The 14,954-nt window shown below is 35.4% G+C and overlaps 1 pseudogene; it reads left to right on the forward strand.

Annotated features, from left to right (window-relative positions):
- LOC113052275 (regulator of G-protein signaling 12-like) overlaps window positions 1–14,954 on the forward strand; it is a 31,158-nt pseudogene that overhangs the window by 9,142 nt on the left and 7,062 nt on the right.

Raw genomic sequence — 14,954 nt, forward strand, 5'->3', positions numbered from 1 at the left:
TGAGCCATATACCAGTCATTTACAGTTGCGTATTACCCTTCATTATTAACCAAATCAGCATTTTATGCTTCAACAACCTTTAACAACTTCTGGCATGGATCGTGGCCCGCTATTATTTACGTTTATGTACTTGCCAGAATTGCTGCAAAATAACGTGATTGCATTACATTTTCAATGGCAAGCTGTCAGGAATATGGTAATGTAGGATACAAATGAATCAATTTTATGATCTCATTTTAAGCGAGCAGCCCACATTACCACCCCCCCCCCCCCCAAAAAAAAGAATAAATAAAAATAGCAGCAGCATACCTAAACATAGAACCCCTTAAAATTCTGTCTAGGTAGGCAGCTTTTGGAACAAAGCTAGAAACACAGCTAGAAACCAATAGACTTACCTAAAAAGAAAAAAAAGAAAAAAGCTATGATGTAAATCAAGAACTTATTCAGTCACTGTGCATTACAAATGGTTCTTTGAAAGTAAAGAACCACCATGTGTCCCATGAACTCTTTCCTTGGTTCCCAAGCCTGACTCAGTCATTTAGCAGGTTGTCTCCTTCCAGTACTCCATGATAGCTTTGAAAGCAGTTGACGGGTATACACTTGGTCACAGGGAACTATTTTTGTCAGGAAAGACATCTACTCGCTTATAATTATGAGTGCTAGGTTTTAGTTTAGAAAGGCCACTGGTTCGGTACAAAGAGAGAGAGAGAAGAGAGAACGTTTGAAAGTGCGTTTGGGTGGGGTCATGGGTTAAGTTTAGATGATGATGGATGCTTTTCCTCTAGGGCTTACCCTTACTCAAAGGAGTGGAGAGATGTTTATCCTGTGCAAATTGCAGATGCAAATTCGGAACTGTGTAAACGCTTGAAGATATGTGTCTTTTAGGCATTTGTGTTTGAGCTTTTACACTACAAATTTGCTTATGCTTGTTAACTGGAATCACCTCATGAAAATATAGTTCTGGCAAAAACGAAAGAAGAAAATTTCACAATATTTTTACAGCTTTCAACCATCATTATTAGTGTATTCAAGGAGAGCGGTTAAATATCACTGTGGTTCGTTTTATGGTTGCGAAGAGAATACATGGCCTTGGTAAATTATATTTCCTGGTTTCCATTTTGCATCTGGTTTTGTTTTTTTGTCCTTCACTGTAATCATGGGGTTTCATTGAGATGTTACTGCTTCTGATTAGGTGGAGAGCAAACATTAAGAGCAAAATGTTTTTTTTTTTTTTTTTCTGGGCTTAGGAATCGATGAAAATCGGCAACTAGTATTATGAACACATGATGTAGACACATTTTGTTTGGGCAAACCATCTTATCAGTCTTCCCTTCCTCCGTCGGGCACAAAGGAAGTTCCCTCCGAGGTCTTTGGTTTGTTGTCTGCCAGAGATAAGAAAAAAATTATTGTTTTGCCTCCTTAAAAATGACTCTAGAATCATATTTTCTTTGCTGGGCTACAGCTTAAGCTAAACTTCAAAAGATTTTTTATTTTTGTTTTATTTTTTTAGCTGATATACAGTACAAGTGTGTTCATCGGTCAGTTTATAAAGTCAGATCAAGCTTGCTCACCCAACAGAAAGGATACTTCCTTAATCAGGAGCTGTTCACTGAGAATAAGCAGAAACCAATATTGTAAATCTACAGCCTTCTTTATCTCTCGTTCATACATACACACCCACCCACATACACACATTCATGAGCTCACAGTCTATTCTCACTCAGAAACATACACACCAGCCTGGCCTATATAAAGCTGGCAGCTCTATTTTTTCCTACCACAGAATCCCCAAAAGCAGCTGAGAGCTGGTTTGAAAACAAAATGAAGAAGAAAAAAAAGCATATAATATAATCACCCTTCCTTGGTAGCCTCAGTCTGGGAAAGGCACACACATCATGCCCAGTGCTAAAACAAATATCTAAATTTATCCCTAGACACTTCTTCAAATAATCATTTGGGATTAATCAAATCAAAACAATGGGATTGCTCATGAAAATTACAACAATTACATAAATTATATTGAAGATGATGTGCAAAAGCCACTGATTTATGTTAATTCCATACACAAATTGGGGTTTTGAATCTAACGGTGCTCTAACAATGTTTTTAAAAGGAAAATGCAGAAAAAATAGAAAATTAGTCATTGAAAATTTGTGTTGCTTTTTTGTGTTCAGTTCATTATATTTAAATGAAAATAGTAGCTTTATGAGTTTACACTTCACATTGATTCTTAATTTCATAAGCATTGTCACTTAATGTTCTTCTCATAAAAAAGGCAAGGAACAGTTTCATTGCAGAGCTGATTGGTTGGAAGAGGCTGAGGAAACAAAACATTCAGTTAGTCTGTAGCATATTGTCATATGTTGGGGGCGACTGAACCTGTACCGACAAGACTTTTTGTGTCACCACAAGATCTTGGGTGGAGATTTTCAGGTATTCACATATACACACACAAACACCTACACATGCAGTTGCAGTAATGAACCCAAAATCACAGACAACGAGAAGAAGCCTGACTATGAGTCTCCATCAGGAAAATGCGGCACCTCCAAGAGTGGTGAGTTTGTGCTGCAATCCTGTTCTTTTTCTCAGGTTTGAATTGCTTTTTCCTTTTTTCCCCAAATCCAGATGATCAGGCTTGGTTAGATCAGCTGCTTTACTCATTAGCTGTTTTTTTCCCTTATTCCTGCACTCCCACACCGGATAGCTGCGGCAGGGAGCCTCTGGCTCAGCTGGACTTGAGTCACAGAGTTTCACGCTCTGATGTTTCCACAGTTGTGTGTCCGGATGTCTGCCCTCACTTACTTTAGATTCAATTGACTTAATTCAAATGAGTTACAATAACACAGTTGTACTTTTTTTTTTTTTTTTACATTTGCATTAATGATTTTTGTTGGCCATAACCGGATATTACAGAGTATAGAATTTTTTTTTCCATGTTGTAGATTACAAAAAAAAAAAGAAAAATGTATAACTTTTATTTAGCCAGGATAATCTCTCTGAGATTAAAAATCTATTGCACAGGAGAGTCCTGGCCAAGAATAGGCAACAATTACAATTACAATCACAAACACACAAAACAAAATCAAAAGAAACCAAAACTAAAAACAGTTGCATCTCATTGAGTCTTCTTCAAGTGACCAAATAATACATTTAAAATGTTTCATAGACACCAAAGTTTGAAATTTCAATTTTATTCGGAATTAATTCCAATCAAATAGAGCTGCATTCACAAAAGCCCTTTTACCAAGTTCAGTTCTGGCAAATGGAACAGAAAGAGTATAACAATTTTGTACTTTTTGACATTTTAATTGTAAAACATATTAAATATATGTATTAATATTCATATTTTTCAATGTTTTGAGTGGTTTCATCATAGAAGCTAATGCAGAGCACATGAATAAAATCCTTCAATCTGTCAAAAATATTTTTATTTTTTAAAAAGGGCAAATCTTAAGTTTATTTAACATTGTAACTTCTTAAGTATATTCTTGCCTGTAGTTGCGGCTCATTTTGATTAGTCTTTAGCCTGTATGTATTACAGTATCTTCAGTTTAAGCATGCTATGACAAGCCAAGATATTTTGTTTAGACCAACTGCTTGCCTTTTGAAATGGTGTTTTTAGCTGTAGCCTAGAGATATTGTGCTCTGGCGGTGAGTTTTGTCTTCCTTTATCAACAAATGTCACCAGAAGAAGCTAGAATGTGTTCGTTTGAATTCACAGAACATCCTGAATGAGAAGAAAGATCGTACTTGACAGCGGATAGGTAGTGTAAACTGTTTTGAGTGAAAGAAAATGAAACTGCTACATTTAAATCCTCATCGAAAACTCTCATACTGATATAAACCAGTTTAATTTTTTTGGAGGTTAAAAGGGCAAGTCGTCACCTTACATAGTCCAGAAGTTGGAAATATAAACAGTCTCTGCAGCTTTTGCAACACACGTAGTGTAAGGTTGATTGTGTAACGTCAGTAGAGGTGTGAAGATTCACAAGAAGAAGGGCGTATGGAAGTTGTGCAAAGACATCAGAAGAAAGTCTTTTATGATTACAAGGAATTTTTTTGCAGCAGTATGTGTGGCCTGGAAATCCAATTAATGTTTACAAGACATATGTATTACTCATACTTACAGGAATGATTAACCCCCCCAAAAAAATTCTGTCAACATTTATTTACTGTCAAGTCGTTTCAAAATTTCTTTCTTGTTAAACACAAAATAAAATATTTTGAAAGTCATTGGGGTCAAAAAAGGGTGAATAATGATGACAGAATTTTTTTATATATATATTCTGATACATATGGATGTCTAGGACTCAGAATGTCATAGTACACTGTAAAAAAAATAAAAAATAAACCTGGGATTATTCGAGTATATATTACAAGAATATACTTTTTCAGTAAATTTAATGTAACACTTACCATTTCTTTGTTATAATTTGTGAAATGTACTAGCAATTTCTGAGTGCAAATTGTTTCACAGTAAATGCTACTTTTCCATTTTCACAAAAATTTTTTAGCACCCACATAGCAACAGGCTAGCAACCATTAAGAACACATTAGCAACAGAATAGCAACCATAATTTAACAACTAAAAACAAGTAACAAAATTGAATGAATCAATCTTTTGAAGCTGAAAAACGTAAATGTATTTTCCAATGTACTCCAATAATCTTATTTTTACAACTATGAAAAAATATTTTTCAGAGTGTAATTTTAATAGACAGACAGATGCCAAGGTGAATATTTGAACCAGAGAAAGAAAATTAGCCTCATTATGGTTTGATGACTTGTGGTCAGATTTTCCCTGTGCTATTCTAGCGAACAAGCTCAAACATGTTTTCTTCTAAACACAGAAATTACCTCATCATTTCCTCTCGGAGTCCATAAATACAGTTCCTTGGTTTTACTTCTCATAAGTTCCAAAGCATCTGATTGGTTCACAGAAACGTCACTCAACAACCAGATGTCTGTAAGCCACCGCTGAAACCTGCCATGCTGTACACCTACTTGATTTGCTGCTGTGAAACCCCATCTAATAACACGTTTGCTCATGGGAGCATGTGATATATATATATATATATATATATATATATATAGAGAGAGAGAGAGAGAGAGAGAGAGAGACCCTGCCTGAGATGCATGTTATTGGTGGCTTCACAGTCTGTGGTCTGAGATGAATTGTTGCCATAGTGCTTCTGACCAAATACACCAGGGTGGTGGCACAAACGGAACGCTATTCAGGCTCCACCGTTTCATAGCTTCTCATTTTCTTCCCTTCTCTGTCTTTCTTCCCTCTGTTTCTCATTACTAACTTCATCCCTCACTACAATTAGAAGCATAGAAGAGGCCACGTCTGGTCTTATAAAGAGTGAGGTTTATATCAGTGGGTATGGTAGAGCTTTGTGAGAGAAAGTCTTTATCTAGGGGTCTCAGTTTGAAATTGTTACAGTAAGCATTCAGGCTCATGAATCTTATTAGTGAACTTCTAGTTTGAGTTGTTTGCCGTAAGCGGACCTGTGCAACTCACCTTTTATGCTTTGAAGTGGCCTGGAGGCTTGTGGTCTTTCAGGGCCGTCAGTCTTGTGTCTGTGCACTGTGTTAAGAGCATTCATGGACCGGGATGTGATGGAAAAAATACTTACTTTGCAGATGATGCTTTAGCAGTGTTTTCATATGTTTATGTTTATAGAATGCTATAATATTTGTATATTGTTAGTTGTTCTAACGAATGAAAGCATCACTATTATTAATGCAGAATAAGGATAAGAATATACCTCAAACTATAGGTTTTAAACTTTGGTGCATAACTTGTCCTGCTGTTCATAGAGATGAATGATTCCTCATTTGTTGAGGAGAGTTGTGCTATTACTTTTCTAAATGTGTGATTTCTGGCGAAGGCTGACAAATAGTAAACTGACATAAAAAGCTATATATATATATATATAATTTTTTAAATTTATATATATATATATCCAAGAAATGCTTGGAAACACACACACACAAAACTTTTCTTTCTTAGATCATCAATAAAGCATCCGTGCCTAGCACTTCATGTATCACTGCTCAAACCCATTTGTAAGATAACAGAAAGCTGTTCTTGAACCACAATGAATCAAGTCATATGTGTCCGCATTTGGCTCTTCTCCATTTTCAGAATCCTTGTCTGTTATTAGCATATAAATAGCTCTCCGTTAGTCATGTTGATAGTGCTACAAGAGCTTAGATTTGATAATGGTGATGTAATGGAACTGGAATGTGCCATTTCCAAATGCTGATGAACTGCTATATTAACTCATTACCATTAGAGACAGAGGTTCCTATTAATACCTTTGTGATTTAACATAATCACAATGAAATCCATGTATTTTTCTTGTTCTTTTTTTTTACTATAATAAATTATTTTGGCGGCAGTGGCTCAGTGGTTCATGTAGGTTGTCTACAAACCGGAAGGTTGGTGGTTCGATCCCCGGCTCCACCTGACCAAGTGTCGAGGTGTCCTTGAGCCAGACACCTAACCCCAGCTGCTCCCGACGAGCTGGATGGCGCCTTGAATGGCAGACACCGCAGTCGGAGTATGAATGAGTGTGTGATTGGGTGAATGTGAGGCAAATTGTAAAGCGCTTTGGATGGCCATGTGGTCTGTTGAAAGCGCTATGTAAATGCAGTCCATTTAGTCCATTTACCATCCCTCAAAAACTGAGTTTAAATTTCTGAACATATAGTGGTGGAAGTCATGCGGTGAGGCATTTCTCCAGAATAAATTTTGATATTCACAAGATATAGATATACTTGAAGGGTTAGTACACCCCAAAATGAAAATTAGCCAATAAATTAATCACCCTCAAGTCATCCTAGGTGTATATGACCCCCTGTAGCGAATCAATGTGCTTTTGTAAGAAAAAAAAATCCATATTCAAAATGTAATAATCACTTTAATGTAGCTTGCACCAATAGTTGTACACGAAAGCAGCTCCCAGTAGACAAAATACGAGGTCGGTTTCGTGCATGCACCGGTGAGTTTTGTGAAAACCAACGTTTGTTATCAGGATTCAAGATTTTTTTTGTCAACATACACAATTATATAGAAAATACATAACCAGCAGTGACATGTGAGTCAGGTCCGCTCCATGGACAGTGCAATTATTTAAGAATACAGCACAGAGGAAAATATACATAAATACAAATGTATAGATATGAAAGAATGAAATAAAAGTAAACAATAAAATATGCGAGTAAAATATGAAATAAAATGTGCATGAAAGTATACTGTCGACTTAAATATAAAGATACACAGGAATGTACAAGAGAAGAATGTGCAAACAGGCTGTACATGGTTGTCATGTAGCAGCAATACAAACAGAGAAGAAAAAAAAGAGGAGGAAGGGAAGCAAAGTTTCCTTTCTTTACCAAAGGAAAACCAGTCTCCTCTTGGCTTATATCGAAATCCTCCGACATTCTTCTTTATAAATCCTTGTTTTGTACTTCTAATTAGTGACCGTTGTTTTATTTTGATCTCATATGTCATCCGCCCAGAACTGCTTCAATGTACAACAGTAAGCGCAAGCTAGATTAAATTGATTATTATGTTTTAAATATGGATATTTTTCTTACAAAAACGCATCGATTCACTACTTATATCAAGTATTATTAACAGTTATTGCTATATAATTTATACATATGCAAAATCACATCTGGCTAGTTTCTCAAAGTATTTACTGAACAGCTAAAATTACACAAATTTTGTCATTTTAATTGCACATTTCTGATTTTAAATGCGGTGTAATGTCTTGCCCCTTAGACTTCTATTGTAATTTCATTACTGTTGAACCTGTAACCTTCCTTTAATGCATTGAGAGCATCTGTGACTAGAAGGAAAGATTTTTTGGATGGCTATAAGTTTGGCATTCATTCAGTGGTGAATACAATGAAAAGTGCCTACGGCTGAAATTAAAACCCTCTACACAACAAATACATCTGGTTCTTCTACTGAAGAAACAAAGTCACCTACATTACATGTTGGATGCCCTGGGGGTAAGCAGATAAACATTAATTAAACACATTTTCAATTTTGGGTGAACTATCCCTTTAAATGGCACCTGACAGACAGAATAGTGCAAGTTCATGCATGATATCACTCAGTAAACATTGTTCAGAGGTTCTGTGAGTCATGAATCTGATTCTATCATTTTATTATGTACTAACAAATAACTTCTATATCCCCTTTCACATCTGTAAAAAAAAATAGTAATTTGTATTCACCTCACAAAAGTCTGTCTTTTTTGTGTGTCCGTCTGCTGTCCCAATAACCACCCTCATTCCGTTACACTTCCTCCCACTGAACATGTGCTCTGCTCCCACACACACACACACACACACACACACACAAAGAGATCTACAAACCTATATTGGTCTCCGCGATGCTGATGTAAATGAATATGCTAACAGATAAGTTATTATAGGGTTTTACTGTAGGTCAACTTCCTCACCTGAGACTTGCATATTGGTTTGCATTCTTCCTCTCATTCATTTTGCCTCCATGCTCAGAGATGCGAAGCATTTTTATGACTTCAAAAGCTTGAATAAAGCTCTTTGTTAAATTTGTGTCCTTTGCAAGTGTCTGGGCTGCTCTGGGTCAGGTCATTTGATATGTCTGTGTGTGTGTGTTTCTGGGGGTGGTAACAGGAGTGTGAACAGCTGTGTGTAGTAAACCAACGTACATCAGCGACCATATGTAAAAACCCTCCCCTCTCAACAAACACATATTTAACACAGTTAAGATGAGAGAGGCTGCTGAGATATCTGCAGGCACTTTCTCCTGCTCAGTAACTTTACCTCTTTACCTTATTATCCTCCTCTACCCCATCAAAGTCAAGATGGTTATTGCTCATTCATGTATTTTTTTCTTCTTTTTCAGTCGGCCACATCAGATGGTGGTGAGTACTCTGTTCAAACCCTTTCTATCAAGCAAAATCAATTTATTCAGAAAGTTGTTTTGAAGAAGAAGAATTCTGCTTACAGTTATCTTTAAATAGAGATTGCTATTATAACAAATAATTTAGACTTTATTGTTGTGAGTCATTGTGTTTTACCATCGTGTTTTATTTGTGTGTCTTAAAGTGTTACATTTGTCTATGAAGTGCTACAAGAAAAGTTGAAGATCATAATTTAATAAGGTGCACTTTGTTTGAACACGGAGAATAAAGCAAAACTCACTTCCTCCAATTGAATATATATTGACTAGTTACAGATTGGAATGTGTAACTTGTATACACTATTGTTAAAAAATTTGGCGCCACTAAAAAAAAAAAGAGAAAAAGAAATTTTCTATTTAATAAAAATAACATAAAAGAAGTTAAGCAGTGCAACTGTTTTCAACAATGGAAATATATGTTTGTTGAGTACCAAATTAGCATATTAGAATGATTTCTGAAGGATCATGTGACTCTGAAGACTAAGGTAATGACTGCTGAAAATGTTCAACTTTGTCATCACAGGAAAAAAATATATTAAAAAAATAATTTTCAAATAACTTGATAATAACTCACAATAGTAATGTTTTGCTGTACTTTATTTTTCTTTAGAGACATTACAACAAATCGCGCACAGAAAGTTACACTTAAAGATTTTGGTTTAGGTCAAAGTGTGGAAAGAAAGTTTTTGGGCATGTCGAAAGCAAAAAGTTTCAGTAAAACTGTCAGCAGGCCAATGAGAAAGTTTCCTTTTATTTGCAGGTTATGACAGGGATATTTAGAGAGAAAGCTTTGAGGTTTGTCTGGACTTGTCTAGCGAAGAGCAAGAAAAACTAATATTATGCATGATAGAAACTGTTACTAAGAGACAAATCAGAACAGGTTATATATAATGTAGCTTTACTTGCTTACAAATCACACATTTTTTTTTGTATTCAAATCAGCAACACTTTAAACTTTATGTAATTTTTCTGATGTTAAAATTCTTCTATCCCTAAACCATAACCCTTAAGACATTTGCACATTGATTTTACCAAAATGTGTAAACACTGTGGCTCTGTGGCCTTTTCAACATTACTTAGTCTGAGCAACCTGAGCAGCCCAGCACAGCAACACTTACTCAACCAATCAAATGAGTTTTCAGTGAAACCGTTTGACTGACCAACTTCAAACTCATTATTATTAGTCATTATTTTTTTCAATTTATTTGTTAACACTAGTGACTGAAATAATGCACATTGATGATTTTTGTAGTTATCTGCATACTGTTGTCCTAACATGAAAAATAATTTCCACTCATGCCACAGTATTAAAGATATTTAATCTCATCTCTCATTTTTTTTTTTTAGTGATCCAGACCAGGAAAGTTCCTAAATCATCTCAACTGTGATATTTACTCTTTTCCTTATCCAGAGCGCAGCGGTCTTGAGCGTCATGACTGCGGCAGTGTGAGCAGTTTGGAAAGTAATGCTAGTCTGCCCAGTGTCACCAACCATTGTCACTTCTCAGAGCGTCGTGTTGCATCATGGGCCGTCAGCTTTGAGCGTTTTCTCCAGGATCCTGTGGGTGTTCGCTATTTTTCTGTAAGTACTGGAGTGTGTCTTAGACATGTGCTTAATGTTATCTAAATACAATTCTTATGGCCTGTGAGCTTTTGACAGGCTTGCCTTTGTGTATATCAGATTGATGGTTTGTGTTCTTTCGTTTGTTGACACCATATCATAAAGTAGAAGTGTATTAATGTCACAGGATAGTAGTTTAGAACCAAATGTACTTTTCTATTTTCCTGCAGGAGTTTCTAAAAAAAGAGTTTAGTGAGGAAAACATCTTATTCTGGCAGGCCTGTGAATGCTTTAGCCAAGTTCCAGAACATGACAAAAAGCAGGTAATCATCTGCAACACATAATTCCCTCAGTCATGTATATTCAGTTGTCTTGCTCCTTAGGACTCCTCAATGACCCTTAAAGTCATATTTTACCCAAAAATGAAAGTTCTGTAATCATCTACTTATCCTCATGTTGTTTGAAATCTTAACGACTTAACGACTTCCTTAACTTACTTTTAGCCAAGTTCCAGAACATGACAAAAAGCAGGTAATCATCTGCAACACATAATTCCCTCAGTCATGCATATTCAGTAAACTTGCTCCTTAGGACACCTCAATGACCCTTAAAGTCATATTTTACCCCAAAAGTGAAGGTTCTGTAATCATCTACTTAACCTCATGTTGTTTGAAATCTTAAAGACTTACTTTCATTCCATGGAAAACTAAAAAAAAATTATGAGAAGCAGAATGTCCAGGCTTTGTGTGAGGAACAAACCAACATTTAAAGATGAAGTGCATCAATTTATTTCAGTATCATTTTTATACTGTTATAGAAATCATTCATATTTTAAATGAGCTAATTTTGTATTTTAATTACATTTTTTATTTTAGTTAGTTTCTAAGACATTTATATATTTTTAAAAAAAGTTTAAGTATGTATTTAATTATTTGATTATTACGTTTTTCAACTAATATTTATTTGTGACCCTGGACCATAAAGTGTAAATTTTTCGAAATTGAGATTTTATACACCATCTGAAAGCTGAAAAATTAAAATAAATAAGGTTTTCATTAATGTTTGTTAGAATCATACAATATTTTGCCGAGATGCAACTATTTGAAAATCTGGAATCTGTTGGTGCAAAAAAATCAAAATACTGAGAAAATCACCTTTACATTTGTCCAAATTAATTCTTAGCGATGCATATTACTAATCAGAAATTAAGTTTTGATATATTTACTGGTAGGAAATTTACAAAATAACTTCATGGAACATGATCTTTCTTTACTTAATATCCTAATGATTTTTGGAATAACAGAAAAATCTATAATTTTGATTATAGACATTTTTTTTTATTTTTTTTTTGGCTATAGCTAAAAATATACCCCAGCGACTTAAGACTGGTTTTGTGGTCCAGGGTCACATATATATTTTTTTTCAGCTTTAATTAATGCAAAATTATTTTTAGTAGTTTTAGATAACAGCATTAGTGTATGTATGCGTTTCAGTTGATATTAGGGTGATTTAAAAAATCAAAGAATTAAATTTGTTTGGCTAAATTATCCTTTAAGAGCATACAAGTCAATCGGTTTTTGATCTTATTTGAATCATTTTACAGCTCTCTCAGAAGGCCAGAGAGATCTACAATTGTTTCCTTTCAAGTAATGCTACCATGCCGGTGAACATCGATAGTCAAGCTCAACTTGCTGATGATGTCCTGACAGCTCCACAACCGAACATGTTCAAACAGCCACAGCTACAGGTCGATGTACACACGTGATTAAACTCCAGCATTCACACAGCAGTTGTCATCGTTTGACTGAGCAAACCTAACCTTCAGTAAACCTTGACTCATGCCTGCAGATCTTTAACCTGATGAAGATGGACAGTTACGCTCGGTTCCTGAAGTCCACTCTCTATCAGGAGTGTATGCTGGCTGAGGTAGAGGGTCGACCTCTCCCTGACCCCTGTCCGATCCCATGTAGCCCCGCCCCGACCAAGCACAGGTCCCCCACATTCTCCATGCCTAAAAAGGTACTAATCTCACTACAGCAGCAATATCTCATGAAAGCTTTGTGATAGTTAAATTATGAGTAATGGGCAAATTGTTTTTGTTTACATCTACACCAGGTTTTTTTTTTTTTTTTTTTTTGTATTAGTTGTCTTGTCTATGGTTTCCTGTGTTAATATAGACCTCAATGGCATCAACTACCTTCCATTTAAATATGTTTATCCTTTAATAAGAAGAATAGGGATTGCTACATCACTTGAAAAATATATTAAAATAATATTAAATAATCAAACCATTAAAATATTTATTATTAATATAAAAATGTAATTACATATTACATCAATTTTATTGAATTTACAGCAAACATAATTACATTTTGGTATATACCATTACTATATACATTGTATAAAATTCAATATAAATTAATATATAAAATAATCCATGGTATAACAGTGTGGCCATACTACCAACTGCTTATATCCATGCTATCTGTACAGAATATATTTAATGTATACTAACATTTCCTATAGCTTTAGCCCGATTCACTCCTATGATATTATTCTGATTGTGTCATTTTGTATTACAGGAAAACTGGAGGCCCAAAACAGGCAGGTCAAGTGATGACCTCAGAGAGAAACTCTCAGATAAGAAAAATGGTTTATTTTCCTGGTACAGATATCCAAGTATTGGGAAAGGACAAAAGAAAAGAGAAGCTCCAGATTTACCTTACAGTGAGTCTCAAAACAGTAGTATCTCATCAGTAATTATTTAATTTCTTGTTTTTATTTCATCTTATACTACTGTAGACCCTGTATGCTGTTGATGAAGCAATGAGTACTGATTATTATTATTATTATTAATAAGGCATTTAAACACTTTAAAGATTATTTCTCAATTGTGTTGATTTACCTTAGTCCCAGACGTTCCAACTTTAAATTGAAAATCCATCAAAAATATGTGAAACTTAATTTCAATATTTGTTTCAGTATGTCTTGTGTAAATGAGCTGTGGTGTTCATTTTCATGGCAACCAACTTTTTTTCCCCCCGAAAAGTTACTTTATTTGTTTACCAAGGATGCCAAATTTCCAAAAGTAGTTGAAGTGTCCATTGTTGAAGAAATACCCTTCGGTTTGCCATCAAGAGCAGAGAAAAACTTCCATAACTGAATTCAATGTAAAATGAATAAAAGTTAACATTCTTACGATTAGTGTATTTTGGTAGTTATTTTTTTGAATATCTTTATACACATTTTCTGATATAAAACCAACTGAATGTAAATTCTAATATGTGTCATCTGCCATGTTGTGATTGGTTATCCATATGCGTGGACAGACTGTAATGGGTGGAGAGAGTCTCAGGCTTCACTGTCTTCTTGTGCGAGTCAAGAGCTCAACACTTTGTCTTCCCGAGGAAAGAATGAGGTAAGAAGATTGGGAGTTACATTAGGGAGTTTGGGAGTGCACCATTTACAACACTGGAGCGTTACATCAATTATATATTATATTATATCCATTAGATATGCAAAGGTAAACCTTTTTTTTCACCAAATCAAAGCAAAAATTGGGATCATACACTGGAGTGATTTTACCACAGGTTTAGTGCTTTGTTAGAATATACAAATTTTTCAATTCAACATAATGCAGTTTTATATTTTCTTTGGTTGTTTTATAATGTTCTGTATGTGTAAAGCAGTGTGAGCTGAGAAGTTCTGGTTCTGTTTAGGAAAAGGACAAAGAGCGATGTTGCAGGACGTGTACAGTAATGCTACCCGATGGCTCTGGCTGCTCCATTCCTCTACGACAGGGCGCCTCCATCAGACAGGTGCTACTGGAGCTCTGTCAAAAACAGCACATCAACCTGGCTGCTGTCGACCTCTTCCTCACCGGAGGAGAGAAGGTAGAGAGCTTTCATAACATCTCCTTTAGTTCTTCTGTGAATGCTAAGCTTGAGCTTTGTCACTGATTTTATCTTTTTCTCGTTGATCCCTGCCTAGCCTTTGGTGTTGGACCAAGATAGTATCACTCTCAGCTCCCGAGAACTTCGTCTTGAAAAACGCACTTTGTTCAGGTACGTATTGTTATCATATCTCTTTCACTGGTGCTCGGTTGAAAGTTCCCTGAGTATTTAAAGACCAAATATTTGCACTCAAAGGGAGTTATCATTAGGAAATGCTCTTCAATACCAACATGATCCGTTCTCTCCAAGAGTACTATATCTCATTGAAAGATCATCAAGCAAATGTGTGCTGCTGTGGTAGGTGCTAGACTATAAATAAATCCAGCCTGTTTGCTATTTTCAGACTGGATCTGATACCGATTAACAGATCGGTTGGGTTGAAAGCAAAGCCCACAAAACCTGTGACTGAGGTTCTGCGTCCTGTGGTCGCCAAGTATGGACTCCACCTCGGTGACTTGGTTGCCAGAATA

The sequence above is a fragment of the Carassius auratus genome, chromosome 32, assembly GCF_003368295.1.
Source record: "Carassius auratus strain Wakin chromosome 32, ASM336829v1, whole genome shotgun sequence".
In the NCBI taxonomy this organism is placed as follows: Eukaryota; Metazoa; Chordata; class Actinopteri; order Cypriniformes; family Cyprinidae; genus Carassius; species Carassius auratus.